The sequence below is a fragment of the Palaemon carinicauda genome, chromosome 22 (assembly GCF_036898095.1).
Source record: "Palaemon carinicauda isolate YSFRI2023 chromosome 22, ASM3689809v2, whole genome shotgun sequence".
In the NCBI taxonomy this organism is placed as follows: domain Eukaryota; kingdom Metazoa; phylum Arthropoda; class Malacostraca; order Decapoda; family Palaemonidae; genus Palaemon; species Palaemon carinicauda.
This window is the reverse complement of record NC_090746.1, coordinates 76,132,451-76,142,097: the sequence shown is the minus strand read 5'-3', so window position 1 is coordinate 76,142,097 and position 9,647 is coordinate 76,132,451.

Here is a 9,647-nt window from a genome sequence, read left to right as displayed (position 1 = left end):
TCCTGTCTCTCATTCTTGCGTTATTCATTTTTTCTTTTACATCATCTAACGAAAAGCCACACACACTATAAGTATCATTCATACTCAGTCACGTTTCATCTGTATTAATACATTTATCCTCCACAATCACTTGTACATTTACACCCTTCTCATACTTATTCGTATTCTTACCTATACCTATAAATTTCCCTTGCACTTTATCCTCACTTAAAACTTTCAAACGCCTCTTTTTCCTATATTCAACTAACACTAATTGTTTATTTTCCAGCCCTAACTTCTCATGCATACTAGGTTCATACTTGCTCATTTCCAACCAATTACTCATCCCATTCTCACAAACATTGATCCTATTCCTTCCACACACACAGGAGGACTCACCCAGCTGAACCCTCTTACACTCTAGTTTCCCGAACATCCTGGCTGACTTACTCCCTTCTTCCTACATACTCTAGCTACATGCCCATCTGCACCACATTCAGTACACTTACCCCGCGGCTCCTTGCACATTCTAGCATAATGACCATCCTTACCACAATTACCACAAATCACATTCATACGATTACTACGACATCCACTCGCCACATGCCCAATCATACCACACCGAAAACACTTAACCTCTTTCTCTTTCTTGCACTCACTAATTCTATGCCCTACCTCACCACATCCAAAACAAGCACCTAGAGCCCATCTGCATTCATTCTTCTTATGACCTACTTTCCCACACCTAAAACACTTTTCATCACGGATACAACTACCTGACCTACCTTGCGGCGCACTAGCACTCCTATCCCTCCAAACCTGATTCCCTTGCCTAAACCCTTCATTTGTCCTTACAGGTATTCCCACAGTACTCGCCCTAACACTCCTATCTACTACACTATCCGCTACCCTCATCGGTCCTCTCATAACAGCATCTCTAAAACTAACAAATTCTGGCACACTTTCCTCCATTCCAGTTCTTACACTCACAGATTTACTTTCTTTCATACATCTATCCAACTCGTAATCCTCAACTATCTCTAAAATATCATCCCATGTCAATCTCTCTTTCATCCACCTCATTTTCTCCTTCCGTTTCAAATTAACAAACTCAGCCACATTCTCGGGTACAGTAGCCAAAAACTTCTTCATTAACTCCTTATTCTCATTTATACCTTCATCCCCATACTTCTTCCTAGCTAAAGTTTCCAACCTACATACATACATTGATATCGCTTCTCCTGCATTCATCCGTGCTTCATCAAAATCATTCTTACGCTTATACTTAACACTCCCTTTCATACGTTTTACCTGCTCAATTATTCTCTTTTTCACAATTTCATAATCAACGTCCCCTACACTCATTATCACTCCATACATCGTCAACAAATACCCAGTCAAATATTCTCCTAACTCCCTAGCCCAAACTCTTTTACTATCACCATACTTATCCTGACAATACCTCTCATACTCCTTGAAAAAATCATATACATCCCTACTGCTATGCTCATTGAACCTTTCACACCGAGGTACCTCTCTCATAAACACAGTCTTACACACATCACGTTCATTCTCACTGCTATCATCACTGTCTACTCCCCTGTTACCTTCTTCCTCATTTGAATACAATGAATCCACTTCCACACTTAAATTCCTATCCTTAACCATTCCCTTCTTACCCTTTTTCTTACTTACCACTTTCACCCATTCACGATCATCCTTGCTATCAGCCTGATACCTTTTCTTCTCTTTCTTCACATCACTTTTACCTTTCCTTTCATCTTTCCTCTCACCTTTCTGTTCATCCTTACTATGCCTAATTCCCTTATCTTCAATATCACCATCACTATTACTACTATCACTATCACTTCCTTTCCCATTATGACCTACCTTAATCTTCTCTTCCACTACCAACCCATTACCCGAAGCTGAGGACACTCCTCCGACTGCACCTTCACCCATTATAGTTTTCATCATCCCCATGACTTGCCCCATCATATCTTCCAATCGGTTCTCCATTCGTTCCTCATTCTCTTTCATTCTCATCTCAAAACATTCTTCCACTTTCGCTACAGTTCCCTTTAACTCCCTAAGCTCCTTCTGCATCACCGCATTCTCCCAGTTCAACCTCTCATTCTCTACTAGCAACCTCTCCTCACGCTCCTTACTCAGCCGCAATTCCTCCCTCAAAACCCTTAATTGCTCCTCCATTTTTCATCAACCTTAATCCTAATTCCGTCCTTCGTCCAACAGTCCAGCTTCTATCCCACCTCGGCAGTCCCTGTTCGGGCGCCAAAATAATGTGGCGGGATGTTGCAAGGACAACCCCCACACCCTGAATCACACTTACTGACAATGGTCTCCACAAAACAAACTTTCCCCTTACGTAATCTACAACAAGACTCTTGGACAAAAGGACAAAACAAAACAAAACATAACCTTAAAACTATAATTCCTAAAACTTAAAATAAATCATAAACCATCCACATTCAAAATAAATACTTTAAACCAATCAAAACTTGACACTTTAAACTAATCAAAACTTAACACTAAAGATAAATAAAACGTAATACCATCCAAATAAACACAAAAAAACCCTAACAAACTTAAATTACACCGCAAACCAACACCAAAAAATAAATATATATATATGAACACCAACACAAAGCCGACAGTCTTTTACGGCAACTATCACAATCACAGCTTTTAAAATAACATTAAACTGTGTGGCAATTTGCCACAACTGTCTCGGTGATTAGGATGGAGCTTATACTCATCATCATCATCATCATCATCAATCGGAAGTAAACGGGCCGGTCATCAACAATCGTCAATCCAAAGAGCAGTCTTAATACAAAATCAATCACAGGCCAGGTCATCAACTATATATCAGCATTCGGAAAATAACTCTCCAAGGAGTTAGCCTCACCAAAGGAGGAATTACGGCCTGCCAATATGAAAAAGAAAAACACTTATGAACACTCCTAACTAACTGAACTATCGCACTATAAACAAAGATAAATAATAAATTGTTCCTATCATTCACAATCACGATAAGCAAAGATAAACAAAACTGTACTTACTCAGAATATAAATAATCACTTCCTTGCTGGTAATAAAGAATAAGAGTAAATCCAGCAATCACACACACAACCGCCTCTATCAGCAGTCAATCAAAAAAAGCATTCGCTCCGAAACATTCACCACTGTCGTAACCTAACTAAAAAATGTAAACAAACTATCTCATTTAAACCAACAGTCTTTCTCACCACAAACGATCGTTAACCTAACTACTTTCGCTCGCTGACACAATATCTCTCTCTCTCTCTCTCTCTCTCTCTCTCTCTCTCTCTCACACACAGGATTTGGCAAAAACAAAAAAATAGAAATAAAGCAAAAATAAATCCTCCACAGCATTAAGAAAGGTGAAAACTCATTTTTTCTAAACTACAATAACAAAGGGGAAAACTATTTTTCCTCAATTACAATACAAAGGTGAATACCCAATTTTCCCTAATTTCAATAACAAATGTGGAAACTCAATTTCTCCCTAATTTCAATAACAAAGGTGGAAACTCAATTTTCCCTAATTACAATAACAAAGGTGGAAACTTAGTTTCTCCCTAATTTCAACAACAAAGGTGGAAACTCAATTTTCCTTAATTACAATAAAAAAGGTGGAAACTTAATTTCTCCCTAATTTCAATAACAAAGGTGGAAACTCGTTTTTCCCTAATTACAATAACCAAGGTGAAAACAACATTTTTTCCCCCATTATTACAATAACAGCGGTAGAAACTCAATTTTCCTTAATGACAATAGGAAAGATAAGAATTCATTTTTTCCTAATTACAATAACAAAGGTAGCAATTCAATGTTTTTCCTAAATACAATAACAAAGGCGGAAGATCAATTTTCCCTAGTTGCAATAAGAAAGTTGAAAACTTTTTTCCAAATTACAATATCAAAGGGGAAAGCTATATTTTTTCCTAATTACAATAACCAAGGGGAATACTCAATTTTTCCCTAATTACAATAACAAAGGTGGAAACTTAATTGTTTCCTAATTACGATAACAAAGGCTGGAACTCATGTTTTTTCCTAATTACAATGACAGTGGTGAAAACTTAATTTTCTCCATATTACAAAAGCAAAGTTCAGACGTAAATTTTTCTCTATATTGCAAATATGGAGGCCAAAACTTCCTGGCTTTCCCTGTCATTGAAGTTGATTACAAAAGACTCTCGGCGTGTGAAAAAAAGAACTTGCAGCATCTCTATTTAGATAGGCTTCCACCACTATCTGCCAAACCAGGGACATTCCAAATTTCTCTCTCTACAAACTAGGATTCGGCGCCTCACTGTTATCTTTTGAACACCACCTCTAAGGCCTCTTCTGCCACAACGAACGAGGCTCTTCCGGAATTATCCATTAGTCTTTATGACACCATCTCCTTCGCTGATAACATCTTTCATGTACACGTTTTCTTTGCTTCTTTACAAAGCTTCTGCTTCTTTACTTATCGTTAGTATTGTTTTAAGGATTCGTTTTTAAATAGACACCTAAATCGATCAATCTTTCTCAACAGTAGTTTTAAATGACTTAATACTTTTTTATTTTAAATGGCCCAATAGTTGGTAATTTTAGATGACCCAATGCTTCCCCATTTTAAATAACCCAAAACTTGGTGATTTTAAATAACCCAATAGTTGGTCATTTTAAATGACCCAATACTTCCTGAATCCAGACAATCCAATACTTGGTAATTTTAAATGACCCAATACCTGGTCATTTATGTCCAATTTTCAACATATAATGTTGCATTTGCTTAGATTATGAAATTATTAAATCATAAAGCTTTATATGTACATCATAATTCGCCGTTCTCACTTATTTGTAGTTAACCCTTCCTAACTTTATTACTTTTCCAAAATACTCTTTGAAGCCTTGTCTAACCTTGAAAGAATAAAAGAGGATAGGCCGCTATAAAGATATAGCTTTCGAATTGTTAGAGGGAATTCTATTGCTAATAAAAACTAAGCATGAGTTATTATTATCATCATTATGATAATTGCTGTTGTTAGAGATATATAACTTTCTTTTACCCTTATTCTTTTCATAGCGTATAAATGAATTTTACAATTGTAAGCCTCTAATCTATTTTCATTTTTTTTTATCAAAGTTACATTAGCTCCATTACATGGAAGATAAATGGCTTTATTGCTAATTAAGTATTAGAACTTACATACCAGGTAGCAAATATTTCCTGAAATATTTAAATATTCAAGAACCATCGTACAGAGTAAACATTACGGGCTTCTTTATAAAATATTGACGTTAAAAACAATAAGCACTCAAAATCAAAACAAAAGATTTAATAAAAAAAAGAAAGCGTTCAAGAAACTTACAAGTCATACTAAATAACTTCGTGCCTCAGAAGTGACAGCTATTAATACAAAAGACATTTTGGTATGTTTGAGAAAAAATGGCTGACATACAAAGGAACATACACATAAATGTCTGCGTACCAACACAAGCAATTTTTTTTCTTTTCTTTCCCTTCTTCCCGTTTAATTAAACTATCATCGATATCATTATCTACAATGTGTCAATAGTAGTAATAGTAGTTGTTGTTTATTCTAATGCTGTAATAGTACAATAGAAAATAAAATAAGAAAATAAATCAAAGGTATTCTTCCACTGGAGACATTAATCTTTTTACCATTTTCTCATACTATATTTTCCCTGCTCCAATTTTCACTTCGTTAACACCATCTTTTTTAAGGAAGAACCCCTTCCCTTCTCGTCATAAATCGTTTTTCTAATCACCAGTTGTCCCTTTCCTTCGATTTTTATTTAATATATTTCTGATCCCTTTCCTTCTCTCTTTTTGTGATGGAATACAGATACCTCCGAAAATAAAATCTGATTTTCTCGGTAATCTTCATTAGCATAGAGATTTCCCTGCTTTTATTTGAGAAAATTATATCTATTCTTCATATTTGGTCTTTAAGCGTTTTTGCTTTTGTAGAAGTCTTTGTTTCTTTCATAACTATGTGAGTGAGAGTCTGTCCATCTAGTTGCTCATGACAGTTTTCTTCAGCGCTGTACTCTTCTTGTGAGTAATAAATCATAAATAAACTTCCATTTACTGAATTGAGAGCTGAAATTGGTTTATTGAAGGGCAAAAAATTAATCAAATAATAAGATACCGAACTAGTACCAACGTTTTTCGTTGACTTGCACTCAGATGTGTTCTCCCAAATCAAGTTTATTTACGTGTACTTGGAGCTGATAAGCGACAAATAAGTCATAATTTGTACCGATATTTCTCATAATTTTATCATTATATTACTGTCGCTAAATCCCGTTTATTGGAGAGAACTTTCTTTGCAAGGAAAAGTTCAACTTGAATTTTCAGCTTGTTTTTTCCTCGGGAACTTTAGTTTTACTCATTAATTTTCGGTCCTACATTTTTGCTTTTTCTATTGTAATGCTGTATCTTATTTTGCAATTCCTCTTATGACTCACTTAAATCCTTTTTATATCGTCTTCACTACATTCAAGGGAATATATATAAAGTCATAGTATTCTACATAAACAATGAAAGTTATGTACATATGTAGCGATAATTACAAATACAACAACGATTAACTAGACGGACTGAACTGATCTCCAGTCATTTCCTAAAGCTGGAAGCCAAAGTCATGGCCTATTTTTGTTGGATAGCTTTCGGTTTAATATTTCTTATAAATACCGTTTTATTTTTCCTCTTCATAATTCTTTCTTGATAGGGCAATATCACTACCTCTTGCCTCTGCCATTCATGAGCGGCCTTTAAACCTTTAAACCTTCTAAGCTAAGATAATGGGTTTGGGGAAGGTTACTTGCCGAGTTATCGGGAGCCATTTGACGCCCTCCCTGGTCCTGTCTTGGGTGGAGAGGCACCACGAGCGCTAATCATATGTATATAAGGTCAGTCTCTAGGACATTGTCCTATCCCTTGCCCCTGCCATTCATGGATAGCCTTTAGACTAAGATATGTGAATAATATTTATTTTTAAAAAGAAATATCTCAGTCCCTTACCTAGAACTGTGTCTGACCTGATATATAATTACTTGTATATTAGCCTTTACTACGCAATCCTGCAAACAAATGAACACACAGTAAGGGCTGACAAAAACCAGATTTTCCATTAGAGGTGATTAGTCCTAATTACGGCTATAGAAAAGCATATAATTACACTATCAGTAACGAATACAACTTATTAGTTTCACTCTCAAAGGTAAGTAACTCTGATTGAGAATTACTGATATGTGTAAAAGACTCAGAAAATTTGTATCGAAGATCAATGGAAAAGTGTAATATAAAGTGGAAAACCTTATCGTATTGGTAACGTGGCGGCTACAATATAATGCATGGATTATGATTAAGGAGAGAGAGAGAGAGAGAGAGAGAGAGAGAGAGAGAGAGAGAGAGAGAGAGAGAGGGGGGGGGGAGAGAGGGGGGGGGGGGCTGCTCTATTTACTAATGTGTAACATTCCAGGATTCCTTGGCAAGAACTGTTCTGGGTCCAACCTGAGCGCCAGTAATTAAAGGAATGCTTTAGATTCATTAAGGCATACTGAGAATTTTATGTTCATTCTTCAGGATTACGAGATATAGTCAAAAGAAAGATATTTCTCATGGTGGGCTACACCTGTATTATGCCCCTTTTATATCTCATGAGTTAAATGGATACATATTTCCATTAAACAACTTTACAATTTGAAAATAATCGAACACAAAAATGAAAAAGTGAAATATATGAAAACAATATGAACCATAAAAGAAAAATTCACATGCATTTGTTCCACAGTATAAAATAGGTCATTCTTAATCCTATGAAAATATTACTGATGTAAACTCGGTATGTATTCAATGGTTTTCTTTTTAACTTGTTTGTTTGGAAAACAATTATTAATTAATCTTTATTATTCAGTGGCGTCAATAGGTAGTAGATAATAAGTTGGTCAGGGCACCAGCCACCCGTTGAAATACTACCGCTAGAGAATTATAAGGTCCTTTGACTGGCCAGATATTATTACATTGGATCAGTTTGTCTGGTTACAGCTCAATTTTTCTTTGTATTCAGATACACCGAATAGTCTGAGCTATTCTTTCCACAACCTCATTTGTACTCATACGCCTAACAACACTGAGATTACCGAACAATTTTTCTTCGTTCAAAGGGTTAACTACTGCACTGTGGTTGTTCAGTGGCCACTTTCTTCTTGGTAAGGCTAGAAGAGATTCTTTAGCTATGATAAGTAGCTTTTCTAGGTGATGGACACTCCAAAATCAAACCATTGTTTTCTAACCTTAGGTAGGGCCATAACCTCTGTACTATAGTCTTTTACTCTCTCGGGATGGAGTTCTCTTGCTTAAGGGTACACTTGGGCATACTATTCTATCTTATTTCTCTTCCGCTTTTTTGGAAGTTTTTATAGTTTATATATGAAATATTTTACTTTAATGTTGTAACAGTTTTTTAAAATGTTGTATTTTAATTGTTCATTAATTCTCTTGTAGTCCTTTTATTTCTCTTCCTCACTGAGCTATTTTCCTTGTTGGAGCCCTTACGCTTACATCTTCCTGGTTTTCCAACTAGGGTTGTAGGTTAGCAAGTAATAATAATAATAATAATAATAATAATAATAATAATAATAATATAATAATAATAATTAATAATAATAATAAAAAGTGTTTACCTCAGAAAAGCATGACCCCATAAAACAATAAAAAGTAATAAATTGAAGGATAAATGTTACAAGAACGACTGTTCCAAGAACTGCCGAGCACCATTAGGCGATTTAAAAGCAACGAGGGTGATAATCCCTTAATGCAATACCAATGCATTTAAAACTGATGCTGTCGATAATGGTTAATGTTCCGAGGCAATCTCATATTTTACGGACGGTGCTAAAGAAATATATCCGGCGTAAAAAGCTGTCTCAGATGTGTTCTTATGGATCATATTCCGATGAATTATTGATTAGGTTGTATAAGACGTAGTTGTTGAGGGTTAGGTAGGATTTGACGTTGTTAATAATTTATGTAGGACATATCTGTTTTGACGCTGTTACTGTTTTAGAATGATATATTGTTAGTTTATTCTAAATATTTATTTATTTCCTTATTTCCTTTCCTCCATGGGCTATTTTTCCCTGTTGGAGCCCTTGGGCTTATAGCATCTTGTTTTTCCAATTAAGGTTGTAGCTTGGATAATAATAATAATAATAATAATAATAATAATAATAATAATAATAATAAATCCTTCAATGATATATAGTTATACACTGAATGGATGGATGGATTATTGGAAAGCTTGTGACCTGTCTAATTGGTTTTTTATCAACGAAATGGGTATACGTTGGATTCTTCATGTACGCATGTATATATGAATCCTTATTTATACTAACATACATACTGTACACACACACATACATTATATATATATATATATATATATATATATATATATATATATATATATATATATATATATGCATATATATAAAATATATATGCAGTAATATATATATATATATATATATATTATATATATATATATGTATATATATATATATATAATATATATATATATATATATATACATATATATATA